An 18,523-nucleotide genomic window follows, 5' to 3' on the forward strand; every position below is an offset into this window, starting at 1 on the left:
TAGTTTCAAGGCATTGTGGTCTGAAAAGATGCTTGATATAATTTCAATTTTCTTGAATTTGTTGAGGCTTGTTTTGTATCCTATCATATGGTCTATCTTTGAAAATGTCCCATGTGCCTTTGAAAACAATGTATATTTTGCTTCTTTTGGGTGAAAAGTTCTATACATATCAGTTAAGTCCATGTGGTTTAGTGTGTTGTTCAATTCCTGTATATCCTTGGTGTTTCTTTGCTTCGAAGATCAGTGTATTGTTGATAATGGAGTGTTAAAGTTCCCTACTATGAGTGTGTTGCTGTTAATACCCTTCTTGTGGTCTTCCAGTATTTTCTTCCTGTATTTGGGTGCTCCTATGTTGGGTGCATATATGTTTATCAGTGTTATATTTTCTTGATGGGTTGTTCCCTTAAGTATTATGAAGTGTCATTCTTTGTCTCTTTTTATTGCCCTTGCTTTGAAATCCGTTTTGTCTGATATGAGGACTGCTACCCCAGCTTTTTTTTCAGGTCTGTTTGCTTGGAATATTTTTTTATATCCCTTTACTTTCAGTCTATGTAAATCTTTTGTTTTGAGGTGTGTTTCTTGTAGACAGCAAATATGTGGGTCCTGTTTTCTTATCCATTCCATTACCCTATGTCTTTCAATTGGAGAATTGAATCCATTTACAGTTAAGGTTATTATTGAAATGTATTTATTCATTTCCCTTTTTACCTGTGTTCATCTCCTTATTTTTTTTTCTTCCTTTTCTAAAACTTTCCCTTTAGCATTTCTTGCAGTGCTGGTTTGGTGGAGATATATTCTTTTAGTCTTCCTTTGTCTAGGGAACTACTTATTTCACCTTCCATTTTGAATGAGAGCCTTGCTGGGTAGAGTATTCTTGGTTGTAGGCCTTTGTTTATTTTTGTTTTTTTTTTAATTTTATTATTTGTTATTCAATTACAGTTGTCCCATTTTTCCCCCATTTCTCCCCCCTCCCAGCCCATCCCTTCTCCTACAATTATATCCCTCCCCGTTGTCCATGTCCATGAGTCATTCATATACGTTCCTTGACCTGACCCTTCCCTTATTTATCCCCCTTCTGTCCCTCCCCCCTCCCCCCTACTGACTACTATTCTAGTCTTTGCTTATTTAGTTCGTTTGTTTTTGTTGCTCTTTAGTTTCCTGTATTGGGTGATATCATATGCTACTTTGCTTTCTTTGCCTGGCTTATTTCACTGAGCATAATTCTCTCTAATTCCATCCATGTTGTCGCAAATGGCAGGAGTTCCTTTTTTCTTTCTGCTACATAGTATTCCATTGTGTAGATGTACCACAGTTTTTTGATCCACTCATCCACAGACGGGCACCTAGGCTGTTTCCAGCACTTAGCTATTGTAAACAGGGCTGCTATGAACATAGGGGTGTATAAGTTCTCTTGAATTAGGGTTTCAGTATTTTTTGGGTATAATCCTAGCAGTGGAATCGCTGGTTCAAATGGCAGTTCCATTTTTAGTTTTTTGAGGTTATTCTATACTGTTTTCCATAGTGGCTGCACCAGTCTGCATTCCCACCAACAGTGCAGTAGGGTTCCTGTTTCTCCACATCCTCGCCATCATTTGTTGTTTGTTGATTTGTTGATGATGGCCATTCTGACAGGTGTAAGGTGGTATCTCATTGTGGTTTTTACTTGCATCTCTCTGATGGCCAGTGATGTTGAGCATTTTTTCATGTGCCTATAGACCTTCTGTATGTCCTCTTTTGAGAAGTGTTTGTTCAGGTCCTTTGCCCATTTTTTAATTGGGTTGTTTGTTTTCTTGATGTTGAGTCATATAAGCTCTTTATATATTTTGGAGATCAGTCCCCTGTCTGTGATATCATTGGAAAATATGTTTTCCCGTACGGTTGGTTTCCTTTTCATCTTGCTGATGTTTTCTTTTGATGAGCAGAAACTTTTTAGTTTGATGTAGTCCCATTTGTTTATTTTTTCCTTTATTTCTCTTGCCTTGGGAGATGTATCCGTGAAGATATTGTTACGTATGATATCTAGAATTTTCCTGCCTATGTTTTCCTCTAGGACTTTTATGGTATCACGGCTTACATTTAAGTCTTTAATCCATCTTGAGTTTATTCTTGTGTGTGTTGTAAGTTGGTGGTCTAGTTTCATTTTTTTGCAAGTCCCTGTCCAGTTCTCCCAGCACCATTTGTTAAAGAGGCTCTTATCACTCCATTTCATGTTCCTTTCTCCTTTATCAAAGATTAGTTGACCATAGAGACCTGGGTTTATTTCTGGGCTTTCAATTCTGTTCCACTGATCTATATGTCTGTTCTTATGCCAGTACCAGACTGTTTTGATCACAGTGGCTTTGTAGTATTGTTTGATGTCTGCTATCATGATTCTTCCCGCAGTGTTCTTCTATTTCAAGATTTCTTTTGCTATTTGGGGTCTTTTTTGATTCCATATGAATTATTGGAGGATTTGTTCTAGGTCAGTGAAGTATGTCATTGGTATTTTAATAGGCATTGCATTGAATCTGTAAATTGCTTTGGGTAGTATGGCCATTTTGATGATGTTGATTCTTCCCATCCAAGAACATGGTATTTGCTTCCATTTATTTGTATCTTCCTTAATTTCTTTCTTCAATGTTGCATAATTTTCAGTGTACAGGTCTTTTATCTCTTTGGTTAAGTTTATTCCTAGGTACTTTATTTTTCTTGTTGCTATAGTAAATGGTATTTTCTTTTTTGCTTCTGTCTCTGATATTTTATTGTTGGTGTACAGAAATGCCTTAGATTTCTGTATATTTATTTTGTACCCTGCGATTTTGCCAAATCCACTTATTATATCAAGTAGTCTTTTAGTGGAGTTTATAGGGTTTTCCAGGTATACTATCATGTCGTCTGCAAATAGTGATAGTTTTACTTCTTCTTTCCCAATTTGGATGCCTTTTATTTCTTTTCCTTTCCTGATTGCTGTGGCTGGGACTTCCAACACTATGTTGAACAGAAGTGGGGAGAGTGGACAACCTTGTCTAGTTCCTGATTTCAGGGGGAATGCTTTCAGTTTTTGTCCATTGAGTATGATGTTGGCTTCAGGCTTCTCATATATAGCCTTAATTATGTTAAGGTATGCTCCCTCTATTCCCATTTTGCTGAGTGCTTTCAACATAAATGGGTGTTGTACTTTATCAAATGCTTTTTCTGCATCTATAGATATGATCATGTGATTCTTGTCTTTCATTTTGTTTAGGTGATGTATTATATTTATTGATTTGCGAGTATTAAGCCATCCTTGCATCCCTGGGATGAATCCCACTTGATTGTGGTGTATGATCTTTTTGATGTATTGTTGGATCCTGTTTGCCAAAATTTTATTGAGGATTTTAGCATCTATGTTCATCAGTGATATTGGTCTGTAGTTTTCTTTCTTTGCTGTGTCCTGACCTGGTTTTGGGATTAGGGTAATACTGGCTTCATAAAAAGAGTTTGGGATTTTTCCCTCGTCTTGGATTTTCTGGAATAGTTTGAGGAAGGTAGGAGTTAGTTCTTCCCTAAATGTTTTGTAAAATTCACCTGTGAAGCCATCCAGTCCAGGGCTTTTGTGTGCAGGGAGATTTTGGATTACTGTTTCAATTTCCTTCTTTGTTATTGGTCTGTTGAAACTTTCTACTTCTTCTTGATTCAGTTTTGGAAGGTTATATGTTTCTAGAAATCTGTCTATATCTACTAGGTTGTCAAATTTCTTGCCATAGAGTTGTTTGTAGTAATTTCTTATAATTGTTTGTATTTCTGAGGTATCAGTCGTGATTTCTCCTCTTTCATTTCTGATTTTGTTTATTTGGGTCTTCTCTCTTTTTTTCTTGGTGAGCCTGGCTAGAGGCTTGTCAATTTTGTTTATTTTTTCAAAGAACCAGCTCCTAGTTTTGTTGATTTTTTGGATTGTTCATTTCATTTCTATGTCGTTTAATTCTGCTTTGATCTTGATGATTTCCTTTCTTGTTTTTGCCCTAGGCTTTGTTTGTTTTTGCTGTTCTAGTTCTTGTAGCTTTATGGTTAGGTTTTTTATTTGAGATTCTTCTAGCCTTTTCAGATATGCCTGTATTGCTATGAACTTCCCTCTTAGGACTGCTTTTGCTGTGTCCCATAGGTTTTGGTCTGTAGTCTGTTCATTGTCATTAGTTTCTAGAAATTTCTTGATTTCTTCTTTGATGTCATCGTTAACCCATTCATTATTTAAGAGCGTGTTATTCATTCTGCATGAGTTTGGGTGTCTTTGATTTTTTTCCCTGAGGTTGATTTTTAGTTTCAAGGCATTGTGGTCTGAAAAGATGCTTGATATGATTTCAATTTTCTTGAATTTGTTGAGGCTTGTTTTGTGTCCTATCATGTGGTCTATCTTTGAAAATGTCCCATGTGCCTTTGAAAAAAATGTATATTTTGCTTCTTTGGGGTGAAAATTTCTATATATATCAGTTAATTCCATGTGGTTTAGTGTGTTGTTCAATGCCTGTATATCCTTGGTGTTTCTTTGCTTGGATGATCTGTCTATTGTTGATAATGGAGTGTTGAAGTCCCCTAGTATGAGTCTGTTGTTGTTAATATCCTTCTTGTGGTCTTCTAGTATTTGCTTTATGTATTTGGGTGCTACTATGTTGGGTGCATATATGTTTATCAGTGTTATATCTTCTTGATGAATCGTTCCTTTAAGTATTATGAAATGTCCTTCTTTGTCTCTTTTTATTGCCCTTGCTTTGAAATCCATTTTGTCTGATATGAGGACGGCTACCCCAGCTTTTTTTTCAGGTCCATTTGCTTGGAATATTTTTTTATATCCCTTTACTTTCAGTCTATGTAAATCTTTTGTTTTGAGGTGTGTTTCTTGTAGACAGCAAATATGTGGGTCCTGTTTTCTTATCCACTCTGTTACCCTATGTCTTTTAATGGGAGCATTTAATCCATTTACATTTAAGGTTATCATTGACATGTTTTTATTCATTTCCCTTTTGTATCTCTGTTCCTCTACTCTTTTTTTGTTTTTTTCTCTTCCTTTTTCTTAGAATATTCCCTTTAGCATCTCTTGCAATGCTGGTTTTGTGGAGATGTATTCTTTTAGTCTTCCTTTGTCTGAGAAACTCCTTATTTCACCTTCTATTTTGAATGAGAGCCTTGCTGGGTAAAGTATTCTTGGTTGTAGGCCTTTGTTTTTCATTGCTTGAAATATTTTTGACCTTTCCCTTCTGGCTTGTAATGTTTCTGTTGAGAGATTGGTCGATAGCCTTATTGGAGCTACCTTGTATGTTATTTGCTGTTTTTCTCTTGCTGCTTTTAGGATTCTCTCTTTGTCTTGGAATGTTGCCATTTTAACTATGATGTACCTCGGAGTGGGTTTTTTTGGGTTCCTCTTTATTGGAACTCTCAGTGCTTCTTGGACTTGCATAACTTTTTCTCTCATCAGGTTCGGAAAATTTTCTGTCACTATTTCTCCTATCAGTTTTTCAATTCCATGCTCCTTTACTTCTCCCTCTCTTAATCCTATGATCCTTTAATTATTTTTTCTAATGCTATCCTGTAATTCCCTTACATCTTGTTCATATTTTTTCAAACTTTTTACATTTTGCTGTATCATTTGAGAATTATTACCTACATTATCCTCTAACTCACTAATCCGATCTTCTGCTTCGCTTAGTCTGCTTTTGACTCATTCTACTGTGTTTTTCAGTTCAGAGATTGCATTCTTCATTTCTTCCTGGTTCTTGTTGATAGTTTCTATGTCTTTTTTTATGCTGGTGTAGTTCTCTGCAAGTTCCCTGTAATTTTCTTGGAGCTGTTGGTATTTTTGGAGGTTATCGTAGTTGTTTTTGAGGTTGTCGAGTATATTGAGCTTCTTCACCATCATTGTTTTGAATTCTATGTCTGACATTTGGGCTATGTCTGCTTAATCTACCTCTCTTTCTGGGGATTCCTCTTTTCTTTTCATTGAGAGGTTGTTTCTGCCTCTTACCATGTTGGATTCTTCTTGTTTGTCTTTGTTATTTAGATTTGTCTGCTTTGACTTCCCACCTTTGTGGTATGAGATTCTTTATAGGAGATCTGAGGGTTTCAGTGGTGCAGTCTCTTTGATCTCCTGAGCCTGATGTTCTTGGGGTACCCTTTATGTCGTTGACTTATGCTGCCTGGTTATATTTCAGATGTTCTTTGGTCGGATCTTCCATCTGGCTAGTTGATTGAGGGTCAATCTGTCCACTTTTTCTTGAGTTTTTTTGTGGAGATGCTGTTAAAAACATAAACACACAGCTCAGGCAGGAAACCCACACCCTCAAAGTTATCCCCCATGCTCTACCTCACTATTGTCTGCAAATGAGCCAGTATTCGAATAAATGTAGAGAAGTTAAGGCTTTTATACTATAGGAAGAATAGATAAGGGTTGTTTTTAAAGAGGAAAAATATGATTTTTGAGAGATTAATAATAGTAGCAAGTAGTGTTGAGGCTATGCAAGATAGTAGGTAATATTTACATTGTATGTTAATAACGATAAAAGAAAAGGAGGACAGAATGCAGAATATAGTAAGAAAGTGGAATTGTATAGTATTAGATTCATATATTAATTATATTCTCTTTATTTAGTGTGAAAGGGAGGCTAAACAAAACAAAGAAATAAACAAAATTTAAAGAGGAAGGATGAGGGAGGGGGAAGACGGTGGAGGAGTGACGGAGGCTGCACTCTCAGGCTCCTGAGACCCTTCTGTAGTTTGGACTAATTGCAGACAGAATATCTCAGCGAGTAGCTGGACACTGGCAGGAGTCGAGCCTTGGCACTGCTGGATTAGAGAAAAACCATCTGGGAACAACTTGTTTAGTGAGGATAGTGGAAGAGAAAGAGACGAGACAGGATTCCTGACTGGGGCGGCTGCCCGAGCTGCGGCTGAAAGGACACAAAGGCTTTTTGGCGACCACAGTCTTCCCTAAAGGGGAGTCAGGAGGAAAGCGGATCTCTGCTCGCTGGCAGAGATGGGACTCGACCAGGCGGCATTGGTGCTGGAAGACGGGAGACAGCGTGCTGCTGAGCAAGTAAAATCGTAATTTTTTCCTTTGCATTTTTCTCTTGTGAACTGGGGAGAGGGGGGGGATGTTTGGGAGTGAAAGTACGTTCTTGAGGAGCGCAGGCGCAGAAGTGTGCTCGCCCACTCCCCAACCCTCCCCTTGGGTCATGGGCGCGCATAGGGAAGTGCCCTCATTCACTGGCCCAGGTGCGCAGGGCTGCAAGACCAGGTGCCCCTCGGACACACCCCAACAGACATAAAATCAGTGCCCCAATGGGTGCAGGGAAGGCCCACTGGATACACAGAAGACTGTGCGCAGTTGCCTCTGGCCAGCTCCAGTGGGCGCCAGGCCCGAGTGCCAGGCTGGAGTGCAAAGCATTTGCTCAGGCTCTACTCGTGCCCACCCAGGTGGGTGCGGGAATGGTGGGCGGCTGCCAGAAGGATGGGTGGCTGTGGCACCAGAACAGCAGGCAGCAGCGACTCACAGGCACTTACTTCTACTGAGCACAAGTGTTTGGGACTCCACCCTAAAAGGTGAGAGACCAACACCCGGAGTGCTGCACGGCAGGCCTGAAGCTAGCTCCCTAGCCGCCTTGGGCTAGCAGGGGCGCGAGAGCCCAAAAACACCTCGCAGACATCAATAGTCAACAATTGCTCACTTCCACTGTCACGAGTGTCTGTGGCCCAGCACTGGCAGGCGAGAGACCAACTGCCAGAGCTCAGTGCGACAGGCCTGAGGTTAGCTTCCTGGCCACCTTGGGAAACTCCCGGAGCGCTGCGTGGCTGGCCTGAGGCAAGCTCTCCGGCCGCCTTACTGGATCACAGGCGTGCCTGCAAGGACACCTTGGCTAGCTCCAACAGGCACCAAAGGAACGCGCTGTGCGGGGGCCCACTGCTGCAAGGAACAGGAACCTCTGATCCACCTCATTAGACTAGCTGCGGATATAGAAAAACAAGACAACACACAAAGGCTGAACTGACATCTCCACAAAAGAATTCAAGATAAAGTGGATAGAGTGACTCTCAATCAACTAACCAGAAGGAAGATCTTAAGAAAAAGCATCTGAAATATAACCAGACAGCATAAACAAATGACGTAAAAGGTACCCCAAGAACATCAGGCTCAGGAGATCAAAGAGACTGCATCACTGAAACCCCCAGAACTACCATAAAAAATCTCATACCACAAAGGTGGGAAGACAAAGCAGACAAATCCAAATAACAAAGACAAACAAGAAGAATCCAACATGGTAAGATGCAGAAACAACCTCTCAATGAAAAGAAAAAAGGAATCCTCAGAAAGAGAGGTAGATGGAATAGACAAAGCCCAAATGTCAGACATGGAATTCAAAACAATGGTGGTGACGAAGCTCAATATACTCAACAACCTTAAAAACAACTATGACAGCCTCCAAGGAAGTTACCAACAGCTCCAAGAAAATTACAGGGAACTTGCAGAGAACTACACCAGCATAAAAAAAAGACATAAACTATTAACAAGAACCAGGAAGAAATGAAGAATGCAATCTCTGAACTGAAAAACAGTAGAATTAGTCAAAAACAGACTAAATGAAGCAGAGGATCATATTAGTGAGTTAGAAGATAATGTAGGAAAAAATTCTCAGATGATACAGCAAAATGAAAAAAGATTTAAAAAGTATGAAGAAGAGGTAAGGGAGTTACAGGATAGCATAAGGAAGAACAATATAAGTGTAATCGGAATTAAAGAGGGATCAGAAGAACAAGGAATAGATAAGCTGATAAGAGAAATAGTGACAGTAAATTTTCCAAACCTGATGAGAGAAAAAGTTATGCAAGTAAGTCCAGGAACCACAGAGAGTTCCAATAAAGAGGAACCCAAAAAAACCCACTCCAAGACACATCATAGTTAAAATGGCAAGATTCCAAGACAAAGAGAGAATCCTAAGAGCAGCAAGAGAAAAACAGCAAATAACTTACAAGGGAGCTCCAATAAGGCTGTCAACCGATTTCTCAACAGAAACACTATAAGCCAGAAGGAAATGGTCAAAAATATTTCAAGCAATGAAAAACAGAGGCCTACAACCAAGAATACTCTACCCAGCAATGCTGTCATTCAAAATAGAAGGTGAAATAAGGAGTTTCTCAGACAAAGTAAGACTAAAAGAATACATCTCCACCAAACCAGCATTGAAAGAGATGCTAAAGCGAATATTCTAAGAAAAAGGAAGAGAAAAAACAAACAAAGAGTAGAGGAACAGATGTGCAAAAGGAAATGAATAAATACATGTCAATAATAACCTTAAATGTAAGTGGATTCAATGCTCCAATTAAAAAACATAGGGTAACAGAATGGATAAGAAAACAGGACCCACATATTTGCTGTCTACAAGAAACACACCTCAAAACAAAAGATTTACATAGACTGAAAGTAAAGGGATATAAAAAATATTCCAAGCAAATGGACCTGAAAAAAAAGCTGGGGTAGCAGTCCTCATATCGGACAAAACGGATTTCAAAGCAAGGGCAATAAAAAGAGACAAAGAAGGACATTTCATAATAGTTAAAGGAACAATCCATCAAGAAGATATAACACTGATAAACATATATGCATCCAGCATAGGAGCACCCAAATACATAAAGAAAATACTAGAAGACCACAAGAAGAATATTAAGAACAACACACTCATAGTAGTGGACTTCAACACTCCATTATCAACAATAGACCAATTATCCAAACAAAGAAACACTAAGGATATACAGGCATTGAACAACACACTAACCACATGGACTTCACTGATATATATAGAAATTTTCACCCCAAAGAAGCAAAATATACATTTTTTTCAAAGGCACATGGGACATTTTCAAAGATAGACCACATGATAGGACACAAAACAAGCCTCAACAAATTCAAGAAAATTGAAATCATATCAAGCATCTTTTCAGACCACAATGCCTTGAAACTAAAAATCAGCCTCAGAGAAAAAAATCAAAGACACCCAAACTCATGCAGAATGAATAACACGCTCTTAAATAACGAATGGGTTAACAATGAGATCAAAGAAGAAATCAAGATATTTCTAGAAACTAATGACAATGAACACACGACAGCCCAAAACTTAAGGGACACAGCAAAAGCAGTCCTGAGAGGGAAGTTCATAGCAATACAGGCATATCTGAAAAGGCTAGAAGAATCTCAAATAAAAAATCTAATCGTAAAGCTACAAGAACTAGAATGACAACAACAAATACAAAGGCTAGGGCAAGAAGAAGAAAAGATATCCTCAAGATCAAAGCAGAATTAAACGACATAGAGACTAAACAAAAATCCAAAAAATCAACAGAACTAGGAGCTGGTTCTTTGAAAAAATAAACAAAATCGACAAACCTCTAGCCAGGCTCATCAAGAAAAAAAGAGAGAAGACCCAAATAAACAAAATTAGAAATGAAAGAGAAGAAATCACGACTGATACCTCAGAAATACAAACAATTATAAGAAATTACTACAAAGAACTGTTTGGCAAGAAATTTGACAACCTAGGAGAAATGGACAAATTTCTAGAAACATAGAACCTTCCAAAACTGAATCAAGAAGAAGTAGAAAGTCTCAACAGACCAATAACAAAGAAGGAAATTAAAACAGTAATCAAAAATCTCCCTGCACACAAAAGCCCTGGACCGGATGGCTTCACAGGCGAATTTTACAAAACATTTAGGGAAGAACTAACTCCTACCCTCCTCAAACTATTCCAGAAAATCCAAGAAGAGGGAAAAATCCCAAACTCTTTCTATGAAGCTAGTATTACCCTCATCCCAAAACCAGGTCAAGACACAACAAAGAAAGAAAACCACAGGCCAATATCACTGATAAACATAGATGCTAAAATCCTCAATAAAATATTGGATCCAGCAATACGTCAAAAAGATCATACACCACGATCAAGTGGGATTCATCCCAGGGATGCAAGGGTGGTTTAATATTTGCAAATCAATAAATATAATACATCACCTAAACAAAATGAAAGACAAGAATCACATGATCATATCTATAGATACAGAAAAAGCATTTGATAAAGTACAACACCCATTTATGATGAAAACACTTAGCAAAATGGGAATAGAGGGAGCATACCTTAACATAATTAAGGCTATATATGAGAAGCCTGAAGCCAACATCATACTCAATGGACAAAAACTGAAAGCATTCCCCCTGAAATCAGGAACTAGACAAGGTTGTCCACTCTCCCCACTTCTGTTCAACATAGTGTTGGAAGTCCCAGCCACAGCAATCAGACAAGGAAAAGAATTAAAAGGCATCCAAATTGGGAAAGAAGAAGTAAAACTATCACTATTTGCAGATGACATGATAGTATACCTAGAAAATCCTATAAACTCCACTAAAAGACTACTTGATATAATAAGTGGATTTGGCAAAATCGCAGGGTACAAAATAAATATACAGAAATCTAAGGCATTTCTGTACACCAACAATAAAATATCAGAGACAGAAGCAAAAAAGAAAATACCATTTACTATAGCAACAAGAAAAATAAAGTACCTAGGAATAAACTTAACCAAAGAGATAAAAGACCTGTACACTGAAAATTATGCAACATTGAAGAAAGAAATTAAGGAAGATACAAATAAATGTAAGCAAATACCATGTTCTTGGATGGGAAGAATCAACATCATCAAAATGGCCATACTACCCAAAGCAATTTACAGATTCAATGCAATCCCTATTAAAATACCAATGACATATTTCACTGACCTAGAACAAATACTCCAAAAATTTATATGGAACTGAAAAAAGACCCGGAATAGCCAAAGCAATTTTGAGACAGAAGAACACAGCAGGAGGAATCACGATACCAGACATCAAACAATACTACAAAGCCACTGTGATCAAAACAGTCTGGTACTGGCATAAGAACAGACATATAGATCAGTGGAATAGAATAGAGAGCCCAGAAATAAACCCAGGCCTCTATGGTCAACTAATATTTGATAAAGGAGGAAGGAACATAAAATAGAGAAGAGCCTCTTTAACAAATGGTGCTGGGAGAACTGGACAGGGACGTGCAAAAAAATGAAACTAGACGACCAACTTACACCACACAGAAGAATAAACTCAAGATAGATTAAATACTTAAATGTAAGCCGTGACACCATAAAAGTCCTAGTGGAAAACATAGGCAGGAAACTTTCAGATATCCCATGTAACAATATCTTCATGGATACATCTCCTAAGGTAAGAGAAATAAAAGAAAAAATAAACAAATGGAACTACATCAAACTAAAGATTTTCTGCTCAGCAAAAGAAAACATCAGCAAGATTAAAAGGAAACCAAACATATGGGAAAACATATTTGCCAATGATATCACAGACAGGGGACTGATCTCCAAAATATATAAAGTGCTTATATGACTCAGCATCAAGAAAACAAACAACCCAATTAAAAAATGGGCAAAGGACCTGAAAAAACACTTCTCTGAAGAGGACATACAGAAGGTCCATAGGCACATAAAAAAATGCTCAACATCATTGGCCATCAGAGAGATGCAAATAAAAACCAGAATGAGATACCGGTTTACACCTGTCAGAATGGCCATCATCAACAAATCAACAAACAACAAGTGCTGGTGAGGATGTGGAGAAACAGGAACCCTACTGCACTATTGGTGGGAATGCAGACTGGTGCAGCCTCTGTGGAAAACAGTATGGAATTACCTCAAAAAACTAAAAGTGGAACTCCTTTTGAACCAGCGATTCCACTGCTAGGATTATACCCGAAAAATCCTGAAACCCTAATTCAAAAAAACTTATGCACCCCTATGTTCATAGCAGCCCTGTTTACAATAGCTAAGTGCTGGAAACAGCCTAGGTGCCTGTCTGTGGATGAGTGGATCCAAAAACTGTGGTACATTTACACAATGGAATACTATGTAGCAGAGAGAAAGAAGGAACTCCTGCCTTTTGTGACAACATGGATGGAACTAGAGAGAATTATGCTTAGTGAAATAAACCAGGCAAAGAAATTAAAATACTATATGATATCACCTAATACAGGAAACTAAAGAGCAACACAAACAAACGAACTAAATAGGATAAAGACTAGAATAGTAGTCAGTAGGGGGTAGGGGGGAGGGAGAGAAGGGAGATAAGTAAGGGAAGAGTCTAATCCAGGAACGTGTATAAATGACTCATGGACATAGACAACGAGGAGGGATATGACTGTGGGAGAGGGGGTGGGCTGGGTGGGGGGAGCAATGGGTGGGAAATGGGACAAGTGTAATTGAAAAACCAAAAAATAAAAGAAAGAAAAGAAAATAAAGAAGGATGAGAAGAAGAAATGGTATGAAACAAATCAAAGAGAATGTTTAAAAACTTTTTAAATAATAAAAGTAAAAATTAAAATAAAAAATAAGAAATTAAAAAAATAAAATGAAATAAAATACAAATAGAAAAACTAAAATATAAATAAAACTTAAAGAAAAATATGAAAGGAAAGTTTTTACTCAGTTCAGCATTTGTGTGTCATCTTCTTTTTCTGTATCCACAGCTAATCTGATGAGGCGGGTCAGAAGTTCCTGATCCTTGCTGCAGCAGTGTTCACCTGCGTGCAGTGTTGGTCGCAGGCACGGATTACTCCCGCGCACCCACTGTGGCCAGTGCATTCATTTGGAGCCTGTTGGAGCCAGGGTGCTTGTGCACGCACAGTGGCCTGCGCGCTAGCCTCACGCCTGCTGAGCTGCGCCCGGGAGTCGGTTTCTCACCCCTTGGGGTGCAGCCCCCGACACTAGTCTATGGTGGAAGTGAGCGTCTGTGAGTCGCCGCTGCCGGTTGTTCCTGCGCCACAGCAGCCCGCCATTCCCGCACCCGCCTGGGCGGGCACTAGCGGAGGTAGCGCAAGTGGGCTGTGCTCCAGCCTGGAGCCCACTGGGGCTGCTAAGGGTGTCTGTACACAGTCTTCTGCATGTGCAGCGGGCCCTCCCTGCGCCCGTTGGGGCACTGATCTTATGTCTGTTTGGATGTGTCTGAGGGGCACCCGGACGCGCGGCCGGTGACCTGGTTGAATGCCTGGGGCCAGTGGATGAGGATACTTCCCTGTGCGTGTCCATGCAACCCAAGGGTAGGGTTGGGGAGTAAGCAAGCGCACTTCTACGCCTACGCTCCTCAAGAATGTCCTATCACCCCTGACCTTTCCTCTCCTCTCTGCAGTACACAAGAGAAAAATATAAAGGAAAATCACATTCTCACACGCACAGCAGAATGCTGTTTCTTGTCTTTCAGCGCCAGATGCCACCTGGCACACTGCTGGCTCTGCCAGTGGGCAGAGATCCGCTCTCCTCCCAATTCCACTCTGGGGAAGCTTGCGGTCGCTAAAAAGTCTTTGTGTACTTCCAACCGCAGTTCGGGGCGCCAACCCAGTCAGAAATCCCATCTCATGCCTTTTTCCTCCGCTATCCTCACAAAACAGGTTGTTCCCACATGGTTTTCTGTAATCCAACAGTGTCAAGGCTTGACTCCTGCCAGTGTCCAGCTGCTCACTGAGATGTTCTGTCTGCAATTAGTCCAAACTACAGACGGGTCTCAGGAGCCAGAAAGCACAGCCTCCCCTCACTCTTCCGCCATCTTCTCGGACTAATTTCACCAACACTTGGCATTTTCACCAAATTTTCTCAACTTCAAATGCCTGGGCTATTGAGGAAGGGCCCAAGATAAGCTTCAGGTACACCCCCAGGTTTTATGTACAGAATAGTTCATATGTGTGCACTTTACTGGAGAGATCCAATGGTTTTCACCACATTTTCAAAAGGTGCCTTGTTCCAAAGAGCAAGAACCACTGTTTCGAGTTTCAAGCTTTCTTATAATCCCTAGCATTGTTATAGTACAGGCTTTTATTTGAGCCAAGATTTCTCCTGGAAAAGCTAAAGCATTATTTAAGGCCAGAGCACTCTGGAATTTTCCTAGTGGTGATGTATGTTGGGTAATGTGTGGGGATGTTCAAAATTACCTCCCTAAAGTAAAAGGATGATATTTATTGGGATGTTTTAGATGCCTGTGCTATTTGGTCAAATAACCACTTATGTGCCTACAAATTGAAAGAGGGAAAAATTGGCACAAGAAAATGGACTTTAGCTATGGGCATTATTGTGCTTTGAAAACAACCTCTTGGCATCAGTGATGTGTTCTAGTGGCTTGCAATGTGATATGACTGGAAATGGTTTGTATTAGCAGCAGAGGATAAGGGGCACAAAACTCTGCATCCTTCTCAACATATTCTTATTCTTTGTGGAAACTGTATGGGCTAATTTTCAAGAATCTCCCTTGTGAAACTCAGGCATGTCTCTCTTGGCACGTGTATTTACAAGATATTACAAGGATTAAAATGATAAAGACATTGATTTGGTCTTTTGAGGGAAGAGTTACAATTTTCAGCTTCCTAGTTTAAATATTTGTTTTAAGTTTTTTCAGAAGAATTAATTTTGATTGTGTTTAGAAAGCATTAAGTCAGACTCTGCCTCAGGCTCTGAAGAATTCCTCTTCTTATTTTAATTGTATTTTCCTTAGTCAGTTTAGGCTGCTATAACAAAATACCACAGACTTGGTACCATTTACAACAGACATTTATTTCGCACAGTTCTGGAGGCTGGGGACTCCAATATGAAGGTCCCGGTAGATTTGGTGTTGCTCTGTTCTCATGTGGCAGAAATTCTTTAGAGTCTCTTTTATATGGGCAATGACTTCAGTCATGAGAATGCCCTCATCACCTAATCACCTTCCAAAGAACCCGCCTTCAAATACCATCACACTAGGGGTTAGGTTTCAACATATGAATCTTGGGGGACACAAACATTTAGTCTATAGCACCATTCATCCAATCATCCAGTGCTTATCAAACACCAACTGAATATATAACACTCTTAAACATTATGGGAGAATGCAAATGATTTATTTTTTTCCTGAAGTACTTGGGGAGAGAAGAGATACCCATGTAGAACACCTAGAGAATAGCATCAAGAAAACTTGGGCAAATATAAACCAATATGGGAGGGACTTCAAATGGAGTGAACTTGAGGTTTAGGGCAGTGATCAAACGTGAAGTGAATTTCAGAAGCCTTCTTGAAGAAGGCAAGTCTTGAGTTGAGCATAGAAAGTGGTTTATTTAAGCTTTGTACTGATGAAGATTGGAAGGCAAAGAGCCTTTGAGAAAAGTTGCAGCAATAATGCAGTGGTGAGGATGGCCTGCTGAGATCAAGGAAACAGCTTGAGCAGAGCACAAAGGCCATCTTCTTCTGGCAACCTTGAGAACCAGGGCCAAGAGCCTGGATGTTTCCCAGTGGGAAAGGAGATATTCCTATAGAAGAAGAGATAGGATGAATCTGCCTCCTTCCCATGCCTTGTTCAGTCTATTCATAATCCCATCTCAGGACACTTGCTGAGGACTCTGCCTAAAGGTTCTCCCCCCACATAGTTGCATGGTTTTCCCCCTCTACTCTTTTATTTTCTCACTCAAATATCTTATGAGTGAGGTCATCTCTGACCACTTTATTAAAAATTGCATTCAGGACTTCCGGCCAAGATGGAGGTGTAGATAGACACGCTGCATCTCCCTCCACAACTAAGAAGGAATACAACTACCTCAAAACTTGAAACAACCAGTAGTTCCAGAAAATCAGACTGCATGGAAGTCCAGCAAACAAATATATAAAGAAGAAATACCCATGCAGACAGGTTGGAGGGGCGGAGCCAGGGCGGAGAGGACATGGTGTGGTGGTGGCAGCAGCAGTGTCAGTGTCAGGCAGGCCGAAAGTGCAGTCACATATTTTAAAAAGATAGGATGGACACCCAGGGAGCATTCTCAGCTTGTCACCAGACCATGCAGCTAACGGTCCCAGCACCAGGGAAAATCAAGCCTCATTGCTTCTGACTGTGCAAACCAGTAGGGTTTGGGGAAGAGGCATAAACTGTTAGTATCTCAGCAGAGTCTGCTTGTTTAAAGGGCCCCCACAGTCCTACAACATCCACAGACCCACCCACTCTGGTAACAGTGGCCAGGGCAATAACTAGAGGGGCACCAGTCCCATATAGGAGTGGGAGAAGTGCCTGGAAAAGGGGTGAGTGCTGGGCAAGTGGCATTGTTCCCTCTCAGACTGCTCCCCCACATACAGTGCCACAATGTGGTGAAACAAGTCACCCTGTACTGAGGAATCTCTGAGGCTCTGCCCTTTTAAATGTAACAGGAGTGACAGCTCTACCTAAGATCAGAGGCAAACAAACACAGGAGCCTGTCAAAATGAGAAGACAGAGAAGTATGGCCCAAAAGAGGGAACAGATCAAGGTTCCAGTGGCAGAAGTAAGCGATGAGGAGATAGCCAATCTAACAGATGCAGAGTTTAAAACACTGGTGATAAAGATGCTCACAGGCTTCTCAGACATGCTTCAGTACAGCAAACACATAAGAGAAGACATGAAGGTTATGCTAAGTGAAATGAAGGAAAATCCATACAAAACCAATGGTGAAGGAAAGAAAACCGGGGTTCAAATCAATGATTTGGAACATAAGAAAGAAAAAAGCAGTTAACCAGTACAGAATGAGGACACAAGAATTGAAAAAAAATGAGCAGAGGCTTGTGAACCTCTGGGACAACTTTAAATGTGCCAACATCCAAATCATAGAGGTGCCAGAGGAGATGAAGAAGAGCAAGAAATTTAAAGCCTATGTGAAAAAATAATGAAGGAAAAGTTACCAAACTTGGTTAAGGAAATAGACATACAAGTCCAGGAAGCACAGAGAGTCCCAAACAAGCTAGACCCTAAAAGGACCACACCAAGACACATCATAATTAAAATGCCAAAGGTGAAAGATAAAGAGAAAATCTTAAATGCTGCAAGAGAAAAGCAGAGAGTTACCTACAAAGGGGTTCATATAAGACTATCAGTTGATTTCTCGAAAGAAACTTTGCAGGCAAGAAGAGACTGGCAAGAAGTATTCAAAGTGATGAACAACAGGGGCCTACAACCAAGATTACTCTATCCAGCAAAGCTATCATTTAGAATGGAAGGGCAGATGAAGTGCTTCCCAGACAAGGGAAAGTTAAAGGACTTCATCATCACCAAGCCATTATTATATGAAATGTTAAAGGGACTTATTTAAGAAAAAGAAGACCAAGACTATGAACACTAAAATGACAACAAACTCACAACTATCAACAACTGAATCTAAAAAATTAAAACAAACTCCAACTAAACAAACCAGAATAGGAACAGAATCATAGGTATGGGGATCATTTGGAGAGTTATCAGCTGGGAGGGGGAGGGGGAGAAATGTGGAAATGGTGCAGGGATTAAGAACCATAATTGGTTGGTACAAAATAGACAAGGGGAAGTTAAGAATAGTATAAGATAGGGTGAAGCCAAAGAACTTATAAGCATGACCCATGGACATAAACTAAGGGGGATGGGATTGCTGGAGGGAAGGTGGGTACTGGGAAGAGGGGAGCAAAGGGAAAAAATTGGAAC

General features: G+C 39.8%; 1 protein-coding gene across 2 annotated transcripts in view; it reads left to right on the forward strand.

The window, feature by feature from the left end:
• The window catches only part of MAOB (monoamine oxidase B), a 152,884-nt gene that overhangs the window by 99,006 nt on the left and 35,355 nt on the right, over positions 1-18,523 (forward strand). The window lies entirely within an intron of this gene.

Source organism: Furipterus horrens, unplaced genomic scaffold, assembly GCF_987537825.1.
Source record: "Furipterus horrens unplaced genomic scaffold, mFurHor1.1.pri manual_scaffold_17, whole genome shotgun sequence".
NCBI classification, from domain to species: Eukaryota; Metazoa; Chordata; class Mammalia; order Chiroptera; family Furipteridae; genus Furipterus; species Furipterus horrens.